This window comes from Leptonychotes weddellii, chromosome 8 (assembly GCF_054177405.1).
Source record: "Leptonychotes weddellii isolate Sample4059 chromosome 8, ASM5417740v2, whole genome shotgun sequence".
NCBI classification, from domain to species: Eukaryota; Metazoa; Chordata; class Mammalia; order Carnivora; family Phocidae; genus Leptonychotes; species Leptonychotes weddellii.
In genome coordinates this window covers 81,605,905-81,623,046 of record NC_138376.1, presented here as the reverse complement: position 1 = coordinate 81,623,046, position 17,142 = coordinate 81,605,905, and the positions used below count along the sequence as shown (strand labels likewise).

At 46.9% G+C, this 17,142-nt stretch overlaps 1 protein-coding gene across 3 annotated transcripts in view; it reads right to left on the bottom strand.

The window, feature by feature from the left end:
* Positions 1-2,070: 2,070 nt before the first annotated feature.
* Positions 2,071-17,142, bottom strand: part of SOBP (sine oculis binding protein homolog) — a 162,332-nt gene continuing 147,260 nt past the window's right edge. For all 3 annotated transcript variants that reach the window (XM_081828754.1, XM_081828752.1, XM_081828753.1), the window contains one exon: positions 2,071-3,616. The gene's annotated coding sequence lies outside the window, so the exon portion shown is untranslated. The remainder of the gene's footprint in view (positions 3,617-17,142) is intronic.

The following is a 17,142-nucleotide window of genomic DNA, read 5'->3' as shown; positions in this document are numbered from 1 at the left end:
TCTTTTCCATGGCCCCATCTTCCCATTACCTGTAAGCTACGAGGGCAAGGGCTGTGAACTTTATTCTTCTTCCTGTCTCCCCTTAGCATCAGACATGGGGCCCCGGGTTGAGTGGGGGTTTGATAACCAACAAGGAAGACACTGCCTGACTCGTTTCTCAGAAAGCGGAGTGGCCTCAGCACTTGCCCACACCGGATAAGGTGTGGTGGGCAAGAACCACGAACACTCAACACTCCGGCTTAGTTTAAAATTGAGGGCCACTTTGGAACAAAACCGAATCACTGCCAAACTTACAAGAAGTCAAACTGACTCTTCATGAAGATGTCATCCGGTTTTCAACAGATTGAACGTGCGGCCTGGGCTCTGACCCCACACCTCATGGATTTGAATCCCATTCTGCAACTCACTGGCTGTGTGATCTTGGGCAATTATTAAACTCACTGAGCTTCTCGTTCTTCTTTTATAATAAAGGGGAAATAACAAGACCTTCCTCATAGGGTTACTCTGAGGATCAAACGAGGCCAATGTACATACACTCAATACATGCTAGTATTGTTGACATTATGATTTCTATTTCTCTTTATAGTTTTGATAGTACTTAGGGAACACCGAGATTGGGAGAAGGAAAGGAAGGGAAAAGGTGTGCTTATGTCTACTGAGATGCCATGAAATCCTTTCATGTTGGAACGAAGGTATCTTTTGTTTCTAGAAGGATCAAAATGTTTGCTCAACAATCTTGGACTACGACAAAAGCAAAATCAGCATCCTGGATGATTGTCTTTATGACCAAGTCCAGATGAATAATCCTACCTGGGACTCTGCACCAGACAACCACAGCTGGGTGTCCGGGCCCTGGGCACGTCCTCAGCGGGGCCTATGGAGCTCTGACAGAGTTGTCGTCATAAGCATAACCCCACACCAGGAACCTGCGAGAGTCCCTGTTTCCACGAGAGAAAGAAACTCGGTCTCCAGAATCCACTCCCAGGAAGGTCTCTCAGAAGAAACTGCTGATTGTGCCAACGTTTTTTTTGATAAGTTAAACCACGCCCGTGTGGGACTCAGCAAGTCAATTCACCTTTCTAGGCTTCAGCTTTTTTCATGGGCAGAACAAGAGGATGAGACGGGTCGACACCGGCTAGAACTAGGTACTAATGTACTATCCACCTTGGACATTTTCTGATGTTTAATTCAGGTACCAAGGAGAAACCAGATGGACCCACCCATTCACATAAAGTTAAGACGAAAACACCTCCCAGCCCAGGGAGTTGAGAGGGTGTCCTGGTGAGAATGAAACCCGCTGGGGAGGTTTCAACCGCTGGATGGTGCTCTTTGGAGCCAAAAAAAACCCCCAACCCTGATCAGGACTGGGAGGGCAGTTGGGAGGGACAGAGTCTACAGACCCAGGACCTCACTGCTCATGCACCTTCGTGTTGCCAGCAAAGGGCATGCAGGGGAAGCAGACCCTCGAACAGGCCAGCGGGCTCCTGTTTGTACGCCAGCATGACACACCGCAGGTCGGCAAGGCCAACGTCACCCCCGTATCTCGGCATCCTTTAAAACGTACTAACTTTATTTTTAAAAGTTTTTTTTTCCCCCCCTGGGGGGGAAGAAATGAGCGCCTTCTGTAACAAGGAAAATAACAACAATAGTCATAATAATGAGAAAAGCAAAATAAGCACATGTAAGTGCATTTTTTTTCTTAGAGATTTATTTTTGTTTGATGACACGGACACCAGTCAGGGAGAGAGGAGGCTGTTGGGAGCCCCGCAGGGAAGTGAGCACCCAGAGGAGGGGCTGCTGCTTCCTGTGGGGGGAGGGGGGGTGGTTCGGGGGTCGGGGAGGGGGTTGGTGGTGGGGTTTGTTTAATTTGCTGCTGGAAGTTTTCCTTTTGTTCTCTTTTATAAATCTCTCCCCGGGCTTTCGAGCTTCCCCCCCTCCCACCTCCCTTCCCCTGCCCCCCCAGTTTCATTTTTAAAAAGCGAGCTCGCTCGCCAGGTGTGTCCCCCAAGCTCTCACAGCTCTAATAAATAAGGAGCACCTGTAAAACAGTAGCTTGACTTGTTAAGTGACTCTGTACAAAGGAGAATATAGAAATACAGTATGTACACGGCATCCACGGGCCCGTGGTGCGTCAAGGCCGGCGTGACATTGTCCCGGCCTCACCCGCCCACCGCCTCCCGCTCGGCGGCCCGGGGCGGGGGGCACCTGGACCCCTCAAGAGGGAACAATTGCTTTATCTGAGTTAGTAAACAGATACACTGAATCACAAGGTGATTTGATTTTTTTTTTTTTTTTTAGTTTTCTTCTTTTTTTGGATTTTTTTTCTTATTTTTTTCTCTTTTTTTTTTTTTTTTCTGTACTCATCAGAATGGGATACTCCACAACTGTCTCACCAACTCAGTGTCAGTACACATGCTCTAGAGGACTTCTGGACTCGCAGCTACAACTGCACAAGTGCACACAAGAAAATCTACCCTGTTATCCTCCACCCACTGATTGAGGATCGAATTGCACATTTCTCTTAACCATGACAGGAGAAAGCAAACAGTGAAACAAAATCATGGGCGATCTTTCTCACTTTCCCTCTTGTTTTCACTGGTTCGTCCATACCATTCTAATTATCATGAAAGGACTCTGCGTATAGAGAGATTGCTTCACTGACTTCCTGGATCACCGAAAACCATCAGGGTTGAAATTTCATCCAAGTCTTTCGTGACGCCCAGCAAATAGTCCCCCTCGGATTATTTTACACCTTGAGGGCATTTTGGTCTTCAGTTCAACACTCTTGCTCTGTTCCCAAATGGGGCGCTATTTAGGAGAATTTAAAGAGAAAGCTGAGAAGAATAAACATTTACCGAGTTCTCTTGGCATTCAGTCTCTGAAAAACCACAGTATAAACTATTCATGCTGCTTCTTACATCTGTCAAATCGAAAATTAAAAGCCATAAAAGTGTAACACTGAAAATATGGCATTAAAAAGGATAAAGGTGGCCTTTGTAAAAATAACAAGAAAAGTATATTAGCCAATAAAATATTCTAACTCTTCATTTAAAAGTGCATCCTGGGCAGGACAGAGATGACGCTGAAGTGTTGGGACTCCAGTACGACCCCTCTCCGCCTTCAAAACGTGAACAGTAAAGGTCCAAAACCGTACAACGCAAATCACAATTCTTAGTGTAGCAGCAAAACCACAGCAGTTTTTAAAATGACTAAAAAAAGATTTTTTGTTTTCAAATTCGTATCATCTTCCAGCCTCACCCTCCAAGCCTTGAAGATGGAGCGGGGAGAATACCTACGTTGGTCCTTGTGGCTTGTCGGTGTTTTGTTTTTCTAAAAACCAGGGGCGAAATCCCTACGTTCCTCTGGGGAGAAGCAGAGATGGTGGCCGCAAGAAGGCTGGGCCGCTTGGTGGGTCCAAGACGCGCCGGCTTCTCTGGGCTGGAGGCCACCGAAGGAGGGCTGCTTCCTCCGAGATGCTTAATGACAGGAAGCGGCTTTATTTGTTTGAGTTTTAGCCAGAGCGGGTGGTGAGCTGACCAGCTGGTGTCATTGGATGGCGTGACATGGTTTGCTCTGTGCCCTCTCTCCACGCAAGCTACCCTGTGAGTGAGCGTTCCTGGAAAAAGAGAAGAAGGGGCCCGTCAGAATCCACGGGATCGCACCACACCCCTACCCCGAGTGGGGGGAACCCAGGCAGGAGTCAGAGGTGGCCGCTCTGGCCGGCAGGCCCGACCTACGACGGATCCCCAGAACGAGAGCAGCACAGCATGATTCTGACGTGTCTTTAATTCACAGTTCTGCTCGGGGTCGGCCCTGCCAGCTTTGTGTGAGGAAAGGAAACACGAGTCGCTTCTTGGAATACCAAAACGAGCTCGGTGCACCACGCCCTCCCCCGAAGACCGCAACAGCATCGCTTTGCCACCAGGCGACCTTCGCCCGCCACCGTACCGCACGCTTAACTGGCAGCTCTTCTGAATTGCCCAAGGTCGCCCCAAAGCGAGGCAAGGTCACCAGGGGGCCCTGGAGCTCCAGACCTCAGCCCGGTACTCCGTGTCACAGCTCTGGTGTTTGCTGTAAAGGAGGAAAGCCGAGACATGCACTTTTTAGCACATGCATGGTTACTGTGGACACAGAGACCTCTCTTCAGGGGTTTCCTGCAGAGGCAACTGAGCTGGAGAAATGCTCCTCTCCATGGGTCTGGCCTGACAAAGGTGAGCCATTCCCATCTCTTGATATCCAAACCGAACAGTAGCACGAGACTGGAAGACAATAAACCAACAGGGCCTCGGCGACCCAGGGCGGAGGCTCGGAATGGGATCGTTCACCAGGAAGGTCAGTTTCTGGAGAATGCCCACCCCAGCTTTTGCCGCAGGTGTTAGGCTCTGCCTCTCCATCCCTACTGGCTTATTTCATTGGCTACCAGGCCCCTGGTTTGAAATACAACCTCCTGAGGACACTCAGTGACTCCTAGTAAACAGCCATTTAGAAGTCTGCCAAGCAAACTGTAAAGTCCCTGAGGTTTGGGGCCGTGTCTGTTTGGCCCACATCTCCACACCCACCCCCAGTTCAGCTAGACACATGTATGTCAGGTGAATGAGGGTCAAGCAGCTCCCGTCCCTCATCCCCTCAAAACAATTCCTTTTCTTTCCTGCTGATATGTGAGGATGTCAGAAATGTGAAAGGGTAAAACCTGACTAAACGTGAAGGTGGTGACAGAGGACTCGTAAACATCTTTACAACGGTTGAGATTATTCCCAGAACAACGAACACATAATTTCAGAGAGGTGATAGAATTGGAAAACTTGAAGGGACCCCAGAGATAATAATATAATTTCCGCATTTTATAGATGAAGAAAAAGAGGCCACAAAGAGACGTGCAAATTTGCTCAGGGTGTCTGTAGCATGAACTTTAGCACAAGTATGAGGAGGTCAAAACGCCCGTTGGGAGGACTAAGTACAAGTCTGTGCTTTAAACCCTGCTCTCCGAGGCATGGTGTTAATGGTAACGATAATAATGATCAGCCAAAAACAAGGTCTGAAAATCTGAATGTGCATGACAGGAAATGCCTGAGTTCCCCAAATCACATTAAATCACCAGATCTGTGTGTATTTAATATGTATATTAAATAACCAAAGTGAAAATGCAAAACACCACAAATATGCAATGGGTGTGGAATTACAAGGCCATGGAAACCTTTTCATTTGGCATGGTCAGATTTGGAAATGTGGGTATTTATCTCTGAATAAAGAGCTCATTTTTATTTCTTCCTTGTCTCTCTCTCTCTCCTTTCCTTCCTTCCTTTTCTTTCTTTCTTTCTTTCTTTTTTCTTTTTTTGAGAATGAAACAATGGCAAGAAGGGTTACAGAAGTAAAAATGCCAAGAGCCACTATCAAATGAGAGGCCATAAAGAATTGGAAAGGAGCTTCAGAAATCATGAATGGATCCAAAGACACAAATGTAGCTTCTTCTGGGGCAGTTCTTTTCCATGTAGGGAGCAGAGCCTGGAGCTTGCTGTGGAGGGAGGAAAACCATCCCCACCTCTGGGCTTGGGGCCAAGAGTGACCAAATCTTGTAGTCAGAGGGGGCCTCTGAATCCTTTCTTTAAAAAGGAAAAGAAAGAAAGAAGAAGAAAAAAAGCATTTAACGCTTTCTTCCAGTCACTGGGAAACACCGCCATTTTGAATGACTTACTTAAGAACGCCTCAACTGCTTTTTCAAGGATGTGGCTTTTTTTCCCTGTAATGTAATCATCACCTCAAAAAGAGGAATATTTCTCAGATGAGTTTCTTTATATTCAAATCACCTTTGGACAAAGGCCAAACATGGACAGCATCAGCCTACTTGGAGAAAATTTCAAGGCTTTCATAAGGGACTGGGAAAACGGGATTATAATGAGAGCCATTCTGGAACCTTAACTACAGCGTTTGCCATCCCAAACACTATAATAATCATTATTATTCTCTGGTATCTATTATTGTCTGGTAAATAATATGTGTTTTCCCCCCAAGTTCTAAAGGGTGCAGCTGCGCCACGCTCTATTTTTTGCAGCCCCATTCCTGCCGCTCTGAAAGCCTCCTCACACCGAGCTTATTTTAAGAGAATGGCAAAGTAGACAATTCGTGCTGTTTCTTTCCCTCTCGCCACATACTTGCCGGGTCTGGGACACCCACAGAGGCCAGATGGTGGCAGTACAAGTCCCTGTCTGCTGGTAACATTTGAGGAGGGGGTGGGACGGAGGTCATCCCCGATTGTTCCCATGACTCTGGCTGGTCAGGGGATACCGGAAGAGACTCTGGAATCAATGACAATGAAGAACCAAGCTTGGGCTTCACCTTCCCCAAGGGATTGGTATGCAAAGTATGACACTCAAGAGTGGGGAGGAAGCAAGCTTGCAGTTTTAGAAAGTGATCATGAGGAAGCTCCAGAGCCGAGCCACTTCCTACATTGCCCTTGCCAAGCAGAGGGATCTTATGGAAAATCCACCCACTTTAAATTTCTTGATCGGAACGAAGGGGAAATTACTATGATAAGTGGAGAGAGACACAAGTTACAGTCCAGCGTGTCCCCTTCCTTAACCTCCCCAAGCCTTGATTCTTCTTCTGTGAAATGGGTGCCTCGGGGAGATTTTTCTATCATATCTTCCATCTCTCAAGCTCTGTGACTGTAGGATTTTTGGACCAAAGCCAGTATCAATTATGCAGGACTATGAACTTGAGCATAACACAAGGAAGGCTATAAATTTCTGAACTCCAAAGCCCAAAGTTCCAGAGACTCCTTTCTATTAATCTCTCTCTCTCTCTCTCTCACACACACACACACACACACACACAGCTCTCTGGCAGAGAAGTTTGGAGTGTCCCTATAATGCAAGGAATTCTGGGGAAGTGGCTATCCTTGTGCCCCACACTTGGGTCTTCCTGTGAGTCGGGGGTTCATCCCAAGGCAGGAAACCCAGGGTCCTATTACATGGAATATCACAAGTATACCATGCATGTACCATATTTGGAGACCGGCTCCACAATGCATGGTCTCCAGCAGGCTCATATGGCCAGGTGCCTTCAGAATTCTAGGCACGCTTGTCCCTTCAGGTCGGAAGAATGAAGTACCTTCCTTAGGGAATGCATAACCAAGTGCACTGAGAGAGCCTCTGCCTGCCTAGCACTTTTCTTTCTCTATTTCTCTTTCTTTCTTCCTTCCTTCCTTCCTTCCTTCCTTCCTTCCTTCCTTCCTTCCTTCCTTCCTTCCTTCTTTCTTTCTTTCTTTCTTTCTTTCTTTCTTTCTTTAAGTAGGCTCCACGCTGAGTGTGGAGCCCAATGTAGGGCTTGACCTCACGACCCTGAGATCAAGACCTGAGCTGAGATCAAGAGTTGGACGCTTAACCAACTGAGCCACCCAGGTGCCCCGCTTTTCCTTTTTTACATCAGGAAAGCAATCCTAAGAATGTGATTGAGTTACTCATCCTCCTTTACCACACAAGAATTTTCAGAGAACTACAGAGAACAAAAAATATGCCTGAGTACTAATAAATTTTTTCAATGTTGATACCGTCAAAATACCACCATTCTCACCTTCTCTTCTTTGGCCTTTACAGTCTAAGACTTACGCTGGTTGCATTCAAAAGGAAATTTTATAATTTCGACACAACCACTCCCAAAAGTAAATGTGTGTCCAGAGAAAAATGTCTGTCTTATCCTACATCCCAACATTTGCAAGCTGGTCCCTCCATGGTGCAAGAGTCCACCTCTGCTGGGAAGCCTGCCTCGATTTATCTAATCCATTTTCCAAACTTCTATTCTTCTTTCCTTCCTCAAATACCTTTGTCATTAGCATAATCAAAATCCTGGATGTCGGTCGTGTCTTACTTGTTTAGAAGGCAAGCTCCCCACGTCTGTCATATTTACTCCCGGAGTCTACAACCCTGTGGCATCAGCTCTACGATGTGCAAGAGATGCCCACTGCCGAGCCGCTGGCCTTTGCCCATTTACCTGAGCCCTGCAGGGATGCGGCTCCCCCGGGGCACGTCAGCCCATCACTTAGCACGGTTAAATACAGCCATTACGTGCTGGCTTTGGCCATGCTATTTATCTGGGGCAATAATGAGTCCCTGAGGACTGAACTGCTCTCAGGTAACCGCAGCTATTCTGGGACACTCACAAGAGTAGAGCCCTGCGGTCAATGAGCAGAGTCACCTGCGTTAGCTGATAAACCCAAGTGTGATGCCAGAGAGTGGTCTCCACAACGCGCTCTTCCTAGAAAAGGCTGCGGCGTGGCGAGGTTTTGCCAAAAAATGGTTCCTTCTCTCCCCCATCAACCATTGTTTCGTGAAGTTTTGAAACGGCTTTTACCAAGATGGAAAGCGTTTTCATTTATGAAGTGGGTGGCACCTCTTTTCTTATGGCTCATTAGTTGGCGAAAGTCATTGAAAAACATCCCTTCTCCTTGCTAGTGTGATTGTTATGGGACATAAGCAGGGGTGGGAAGAGGGGTGTGGAAGCCGAGGGTGAGCTTCAGTTAGCTCAGGGCTGAGCTCTGGTCTGAACTACAACCTCATCGCCACGGTGCTGCCCTCCCCACAGCTCTGATAAGCCAAGGGTCATGTATATTTAACAGAAAAAAAAAAATTAAGCCAAACATCAGGTCTTGCTTTTCTTTTTTATAGGTTTCTCCTTTAGCAATATCTCCTATTTTACTCTTTAATCAATAAAAATCACAACCATATAAGACCACCTACTGGGATAACTCCATCTTTAATTCTTTGTTTGAAAAATTAAAATTTTGGTTTTCTTTGCCTGGCTGGTTCTATGAGTTAAATGGGTAAGAGGCCTGTTTATTCTCCTAAGTGGTCACTGCTATTTCTCGCTGACCTCTAAAAGTTCCTAGGGGACAAAGAGCCCTCAGCCATGGAACCCCATCTTGTGCACTCATACAAGTTCTTTTCTTCATCCTGGACAACTGATCTTCTTTAAATACCTCAACTCCTTTCTGGAACCTGGGAGTTTGAGCAAAACAAATGACCGTGTCTGGCCCCTTCCTAAAAGCATGGGGGGATTCATGAGTACATTTTCATCAACACACAGAAGCTGGTGGCTACATCCATTCACAAAAGAGAAAAATAAAAAAAGGAGAATTACCTAACATAGCTAATGTTCTGCAGGAAATTTTGACAATGAGCCAAAAGCTCTATGCTCTGGCTTTTAGAACTGAGCACTTCCATGATGGTTTGGGAAAGCTGCATTTTTTTCTCAAATTTTAGTGAGCACCTACTTTATATTAAATACTGTACTAGGCACTTTTATAGACTTATTTCACTTGAAAACAAGCCCATTGTATATACCTGTTTCACTTATACACTTATTTCATTGAAACAACAATGCTACTTAAGTATTTATTATTGTCCCCATTTTGCAGATGAGGAAACTTTCCTAGGAAGGTTAAGGAGCTTACTTGGTCAAGGTCGCTAGCTAGAAAGGGGCAGAGTGGGTTGAGTCCAGCTCCTGTGACCCCAAGCTCCATGGTTCCATCCAATGAGTGCTTCCCCCAGTCTGGGGTTTCATCTCTCCCCTTCCTTCCTGACAAGTGGGGGTCACAGTCCAGGTCCTTCGCTTTACAAACAAGAACTCTGAGAAGTTATTTGATAAGAAGTTATAATTACATTTTCAATCAAGTTCCATCCAATACACAAACTAGCTAATGCTAGTTCATGTGCCTTCTAAAAATTCTGCCTTGGACAAAAAACAGTAGATGTTTATTGTGTTAAGATTGAGTTTGTTATTTCTCTATATATTATCTGGACATAGGCATTTTAGGTTTAAAAAAGAAGAAGAAAAAGATCCTAGAGCAAAAAGCAGCTTTCTGCAGCAAGTAGCTATGGTCTACGGAGCAACAGTAAATTTTAGGATTTCAGGCGGGATCTGGAAAGGTGGTATTTCTGGCACTTTATCCCTTCTTTACAGCCAGTCGTGAGTAGAGGAGGGTAGGAAGGAGAGCGGGAGATACTGGGAGAGAGAGGGAGAGGTTTCATATTCATGGAAACTAACTCCCCTGTACAGAATGAGAGCAAGCATACTGACTCCCCACCACCCCGCCGCCCACCCCCGCCCCCACACAGCCAAGGAGATGGAGAATGTGGTTAATAATTGCTTCCCTGCAACCCTTCACCCTCCCAATCGCAGATGTTGAGGTACGACTTACTTCCTGAGACCAGCTGCCCAACGTGATGAAGCGAAACCATGGGTGGCAAAAATATGCCTCTGGTTCTTGGCACGGGGCGTGTAACTCAAGCAGCTTGGGTCATATCTTGTGTCCCACTGAGAGGAAAGGCAGATGAGGACTCAGGTTCTAATCCTGGCTATGCCACTCTGACCTTGAGCATTTGCTCTGTTTGTCCCAGTCTCTACTTGTTTTTACAAGCTGAACCAGACATCTTAGAATATCTGGAATGGTTTTCCTAACCTCCACGGTTGACAGCGTGGAAGTGTTCCCTTACCATCCATTACATATCCAAGGGAAGCAAGTTCTGGGCTACAGGGGCTACCATGACAATTCTTTTAGCAAGCACCTACTATATGCCCAGGTACGACCTGGGCGTTTTCACCCAGGTTAGCTACACTGGAGCCTGATGACTCTATGAGCTAGGGGCTATTATCTTCATTTTCCTCCTACATGAGACGTGCTCAGCGATTTTGCATGGGGACTCTGGAGCCAGGCTGCCAGTCAGATCCCAGCACTGTCGCTGACTGACCAATGACCTTGGGTAGGAGACTTAGCCTCTTTGTGCCTCAGTTATTTCATCTGTAAAATGGATTTACTAATGGTATCCCATAGCGTTGTTGTGGGCATGTAATATTTGAACACTGCCTACATGTAGAGTGTGCTTGATAAATATTAGCTGACACCATTATTTAATGAGAGTACAGGCACAAAGAGGTTGTAACGTGTATCCAAACTCTCACAGCTGGTGAGAGATACGGCCAGTTTTCAAATCCAAGCAGGTCTCACTCCAGCCTTTCTACTAGGGACAGTAGCTGCCGGCTCCTGGGCACCTGTGATGTGCCCCCCTGTGCATGCTCTCTTACCAATCCCTCACAGCAACAGGATCGCTACTCGTGACCGGGAGGAGACAAAGCGCTTCCTTCCTCACCTACGAAATGGCTCTGCCGGGATCTGGACCCAGGCTGGCCCAACTCCAAAGCAGAGGCCCTTGGCCACGAAACCACACCACTGCCTACCTGCACCGCCGGAAGCCCACTGTCACCACGTGTGGGCGCTTCAGAAGAAGGCCTATGGCACGGGAGGTTAAAAAAGATGAAGGACATCCCCCAAAGCTGTCCCCCTCCCCTGACAGTACCTGCAGGCCCCGGGGAGGGTGGGATTCAGCTGCTGTGGACATCTCAGAAGCTGTCTGAGGTAGAGCCGGCCACTCCAGCATGATGGCTGCTCCTCGGGCCAAGATCAGAGCGTCTGGGTGTCCCTGCGGCCACCGTCCAGGCTCTGCGCCCATCAGCGGGGAGGTCCTCTGCCGGGAGCGCACGGCCTGCCCCCGTGTGCCCGAGAGCCACGGCCCACAGCCCGCACCCCGCACCCCGCCTGGCCGGCTGGCCGGGCACAAGGGCCGAGCCCTGTGTCTGCAGCACCCTGGGGCCCGGCCAGCGCGCCGCGACTGCGCCGGGACGTGGTCTGTCGGCGGTGAGGTTCCTTCCGCCACGTGCTGGGAAGCCGCTCTAGGCCCACGCCAGACACAAAGTTCCTCCTGCCGCCGCGCCGCCGCCGCGCTGTACACACTCCAGTACACACGGGGCAGCCTCCGCCCCTCGCACGGTAGCGATAACATCCCGCAATGTTTAGCATCCAGCCCTGGTAATTAGCCTGTCATCAGAATGCAGCGATCAGCTTTAGTGATGCCAGTCTTTCTCTTGCTTCCTTTCAGTCTGCGAACAGCTGCTAAAGTAATTTTCCCCCAACACAGATTTCATGCTGTCACTCCTCCGCTCGAGGTCGGGGTGACGTTGCCTAACGCGTGGAGTACCCACCCCACAACCCGCCGCTCCCCCACTGACTGCCCTCCTCCAGCCTCCGGGGCCCCTCTCCCTCCGCGTAGGGCTTTGCTCCAGCCGGGCGGGGGGGGGGGGGGCTCATCCCTTACGGGGCTCACTCCTCTCTGCCGCTGTGGCCTTTCACATCCTATTGCACCCCTTAGCCTTACACTCCGACTGCCATCCGTGCCGCTCCCCAGACTCAAGACCTCACTCGCAACTCGCGTGCTTTATGGAACCCTCTCAGGGTAACTCCATCCGCTATTGCTCTCCCGGGACTTTTCTCCTTCATTTATTCAGCGAATACCAGGTGCATGCCCACTGGGCCAGCCCTGCGCTAGAAAGCCGGTTACCGCAGCGAGCGAACCGCGCCGGGCCGGCCTCACCGAAGCACACTGTCTGTGGTACCACGACTTCGGCAGCTCTGCGTGGCGCTGGGAGAAGCTGCCTTGGCTACTTCTTGTCTCTCAGCAGCTTGGTAGCTCCTCAAGTCAAGGACACCTGCCACTCACTCTCCCTTTTTTTTTTTTTTTCTTTTCCCTTCCTTCCTTCTCCTTCCCTCCCTCCCTCCTTCCTTCCCCCTTCCTTCCTTTTTCCCTCCCTCCCATCTACATTCACTCACTCCCTTCCTTCCTTCCTTCCTTCCCTCCTTCCTTCCCTGTATCTCTTGACAACAGTGTCCCTGCACAAAGTGTGTGTTAGATATCATTAGTTAAAAATGGATATGTTTTTTAAAAAAATAGATATGTTTTATTCTTTAGGGAAAGACATGAAGACCATCTCTAACTATCAATAAGTGAAAGGGGACTTCCTCTCTCTGTTTGGATATGATTGGGAATTTATTAAGTTTGTGGACTGTAAAATATGAATTATAAATTAAGTATAAATTAAGAACTCCAAATACAGAATTTTTTTAAAAGCTATTATTCCTCTTCATAGGCCACACACACACATACACACACACGCACACACACGCACGCACATACACAGCTGAGACAAAGAACAAGTTGATCAGATGATCAGACAGTGAGGAGTGCTGTCAAAATCAGAACTCTGAACCCGTGGCCCCTCATCTTCATTTGCAGAGCCATAATGTTTTTCCAACATTTTTCATAGTTTTTCAATTAACATTTAGGATTCATGTTGCTCAAACCTTGGTGGATATGAAAATAGACATTAAGTCCCATGTTTATGATGCCATCGTATTAAATGAGAGGAATGGAGGGACCTGGATGTATTTTTGGTTTGGCAAATTGTAGAAATAGTTTTTTCAAACATTTGGGGTTTGGCTAAAACCAAAACTTATTTTGCCAAGCACTTTGGCCTTAATTTTTAAACCCATGTGTATTTTAAAAGAAATTCAATCTATATGTTTCTGACTCATTTACACTTAACTCATGAAAATGCTGTTTGGTAAGAGCTATTAGATGTCCAAGCAAGTTTATGAGCCTTTTTAAGCCCCTTCTCCCCGTTCTTACCAGAAAGTTGTATTTTGCCAGCCATAAAAGAGTGTGAGCCCCAGAGGCCTGTGGTCAGTTTGAAATTTATAACCTCTGAAGCTTAAATGGATTCTGAGTGTGGAAAAAGTTTTTTTTATTTTTCCTCTCCTCTTTTTAATATGAAGTGCACAGACAGACGACCTCTGATAAAGACGGGATCCTAGGTCTTACTTTCCAAGACGGCTAAAGGCGAATAATAAAGAGTTCAATCTAACCACCAATAAATTGCCCCTAAAACACTTCAGAGGAACGATATGACACTTTAAACTCATGTGGCCACAGATCCAGATCCAACGCTCTCCCAGAAAGTCTAGTGAGACTCCCAGGACAAGACAAAGCAGTGAGACACAACACGATTCAAGTTGAACATTTTACCTTCGGGACAACTGGGTAATTTTTTTTAAATCACAGACAACCAACCCTGTTTATGACTTTTTATACATTTTTTAAATAGGCGGAATCTACTAAAAATAGCATTTGAATTAAAACCAGAAAAGCAGGAAGAATGTACATGCATGCTGCAGTGACTTCACCCCATATCTTCTCTATATAATGATGCTCGGATACCACTCAATTATAGTATTCCAGGGGGAGAGAGCTTTTGGATAAAGTACTTAAAAATGGCTTATAAATATTTAAAGTATAAGCATCTAACAAATCATAAGGACAAAGTTTTACATTTAACCACATGTGCTCCAAATATCTTGAAATTACTCTAAATATGGGTTTAAAATATCAAAAGAGCTTATTGATGGGATGCAGAACTTTGCAGAGAAACTTAAACCTGATCGTTCTTGCTCCCACAACACCCAATCTGCACAATTTTTAAAGTGTGCATGTGTAGATTTCCTCAGAAAAAGATCATGTTACAGTCTGAATTTCCAAAACAAGAGTTGAAGGATGAAATATAGGGTTTCCCTTTCTCTCACCAAATGCAGCTTAGCCACTTTGCTTCTAGATAATTTGTTAGTGTAGGTTGGCTCAAATTTAAGACAGTAACATTTCAGAAACACTTTGAGAACTCAGCCAGCTGCGAGGAGGATATCATTACAAATTGAGACACATGTTGTATGGGAATACCATTCATTTTCAATACCAAAAACATGTCTGGGGAAATAAGCCATGCAAATGAGAGAGAGATATACTTTTTAATTGCATTTTTGGGATGTTAGGTCAATGGTTCATATCAAATGAGTCCATAAAGTGTGTCTCTCCCTCCTGTTCCGTAAATGCTATCAGTCACATTCTTACCTCCCTTTTCACCCGCAACAAAGCACAGCTTGCTATCAAAAAGAGACAGCACACCAGAGGTTCAAAGGGAGAAATGATGAGACATCCAGCAGCACAGCCAAAGAGCTGGGTGGAATGAGGCTGGGAGCGCCTGGCAGCTTTGATTTGTCACAGTCTGGACCCTGCGGCTCTGTGGAAAGGCCCCTTCTCCCTATTCAGAGAAAGCACTGGGGAAACTTGGTAAAACTGCACACGCAAGCTGTTGCTTATGCCCATAGCTCAGTACGAGGAGCGAAGAGTTAAAAGATCTTGGGGACAACTTGACTGGTTTCCAATCTAAGAATGTGTCGTGCACTCAGGAGCTATTCTAAAGCATGAGAGGTGGATTTCCAGTTTTGGTTGTTCTTGTCATTTGCTTTTGCTCCAGTCATTGTCACTAGAATCTTTTAAATGATCCTTGAAATAATCTGTGTGTATGCGTGTGTGTGTTCTCCCTCTTTGTGGATGGCCTCACGTTCTCAGTCCAGACCCCACCCCACTTGTTTGTCAGGCAGAATGCTGTGGAAATCCACAGATTTGGAGAGGAGCTCTATGCGGTTAACATTTAGAGACGGCACTGGAGATGGCATTTACCCCTTTTCCGTGAGAATGGGACCCTTTAAATGATGCCAGCATTACATCATTTATCCTTTAAAGCTAATTTATTTGTTTCTCTGAAATGGATTCCTTTTATGCGTTTGAGGCATGAAACACAAAAAAGTTTACACATGCAGCATGGTGACCTTAACATGCATTCACGTATGAAGTGCCACCCGTCTAGACCGGCAACTGAAGTATACACAATAATTCTGTGCAGGACGGGGTGAAGGGAAACAGAATGGCCCCCTCTGTCCTTTTGGCACAATCTCTCTGACAAGAGAATCTGGAAAAGGCAGCATGCTGGGGGTGGAGGTGTTTCACTACATGAGGAAGTGTCCCGTGCTGGAGTGTATTTTGGTCCTCAAACACCTCTGCCCCTCCTCAGTGCTTGTCTGCACGAAGGTAGGTGTAAGTGATTGGACCATGATGCCCAGGCCACCGCTCAGGCTGGCAAGGGAATGATTCATTGGAAATGAGACAGGGAGTTTATTTCCTGTGCCTTTCTGAGCAATGGCTTGTTCATAGGTGATCGAATGCTTTCCCCTCTCCAAGCCCACTCTCTCCAGCTGAAGAAGCATGCTAGGGAGCTAGGGAAAACGGGTAGTGCTTCCAGACACAGCTCCATCAATGCCTTGGTATTTACTGAGCCGTCCACTTCCCAGGCGCTAGCCATTTTGCTCCCTCGGCCTCAGAAGCAGGGCGGAAGCTTGTCCACTGAAGGACAGCATCTCCCTCTACAGTAGAAACTTCAGAAGTCTAGGGGCTGGGGAAGTATCCAGCTTGTTTCTTTTCTTGCACTCTCGGGATATGAAGGGTCTACAGCCTTTTGCCTTTTGTCACTAAAGACCATCTTCTGGAAGCAAGTGCTACGTTACGTAGCAGCAACAGTGGTTCTGCAATATTAGGTCCATGGCGGAAACCGCTACGAATAATTCTGTTTTAAAGGAACCTTTACCATTAAATCAGCTTCCTCAGAGCGACAAGAAAAATTCCAGCTCAGATATGGCTTTGTGATAATATAAAATAATCCTTCAGAGACGTCAGGCATGCTTCTTCAGAAGCCAAGATCTACAGACCTCTCCTCCCAGGAAAATGCCTCGGTGCACAGCTATATAAAACTTGCCCTGGAATTCCAGGGGGAGCCGCTGAAGGCCGTCCATGGACTAGTCCAGGGCGCAGGACAGCAGCTTGAGGGAGCGACCACATCAGCCGGCAGGCCTGGAAGCCAGGCCAGGATTAGCACGGCATCTGCACACCCCTGAAACTGAGTTCTTTAAAGTTGGCGCACTAAGCACTCTCTCAGCGCACCCGAGTCCCAGCCCTGCTGAAGACGGCGGGTTACGGCTACATCTGAAAGAAGCAAATACCCGGTCACATACGTCATTTCCTATTCCACCATAATCTGATTGAAATAACATCCAAAAGCCAGATGCTGGCACATTAAAACCCTCCTCCCACCCTTTGTTGCAAGGGTTAAAATAGAGTCAGCGGCACTGAACGACATGTGGCTACAGCCGATCTTGACCCTGTGCATTCCAGAAAAATCTCCTCTGCACGTCTGAAATGATCACAGAAAGCTCCTCCCCACTCACACGTGTCCATGATGAGGACCTGGTGGTTTCCCTCTGGCTCTGTGAATTACCCCTACCTAGAACTGGACAGCCCTCTGCATCCCGACAGACAGCCGAAACTTGAACATCAGGGATTATGTGGCCGATTCACACATCCCATAACCAAGTAC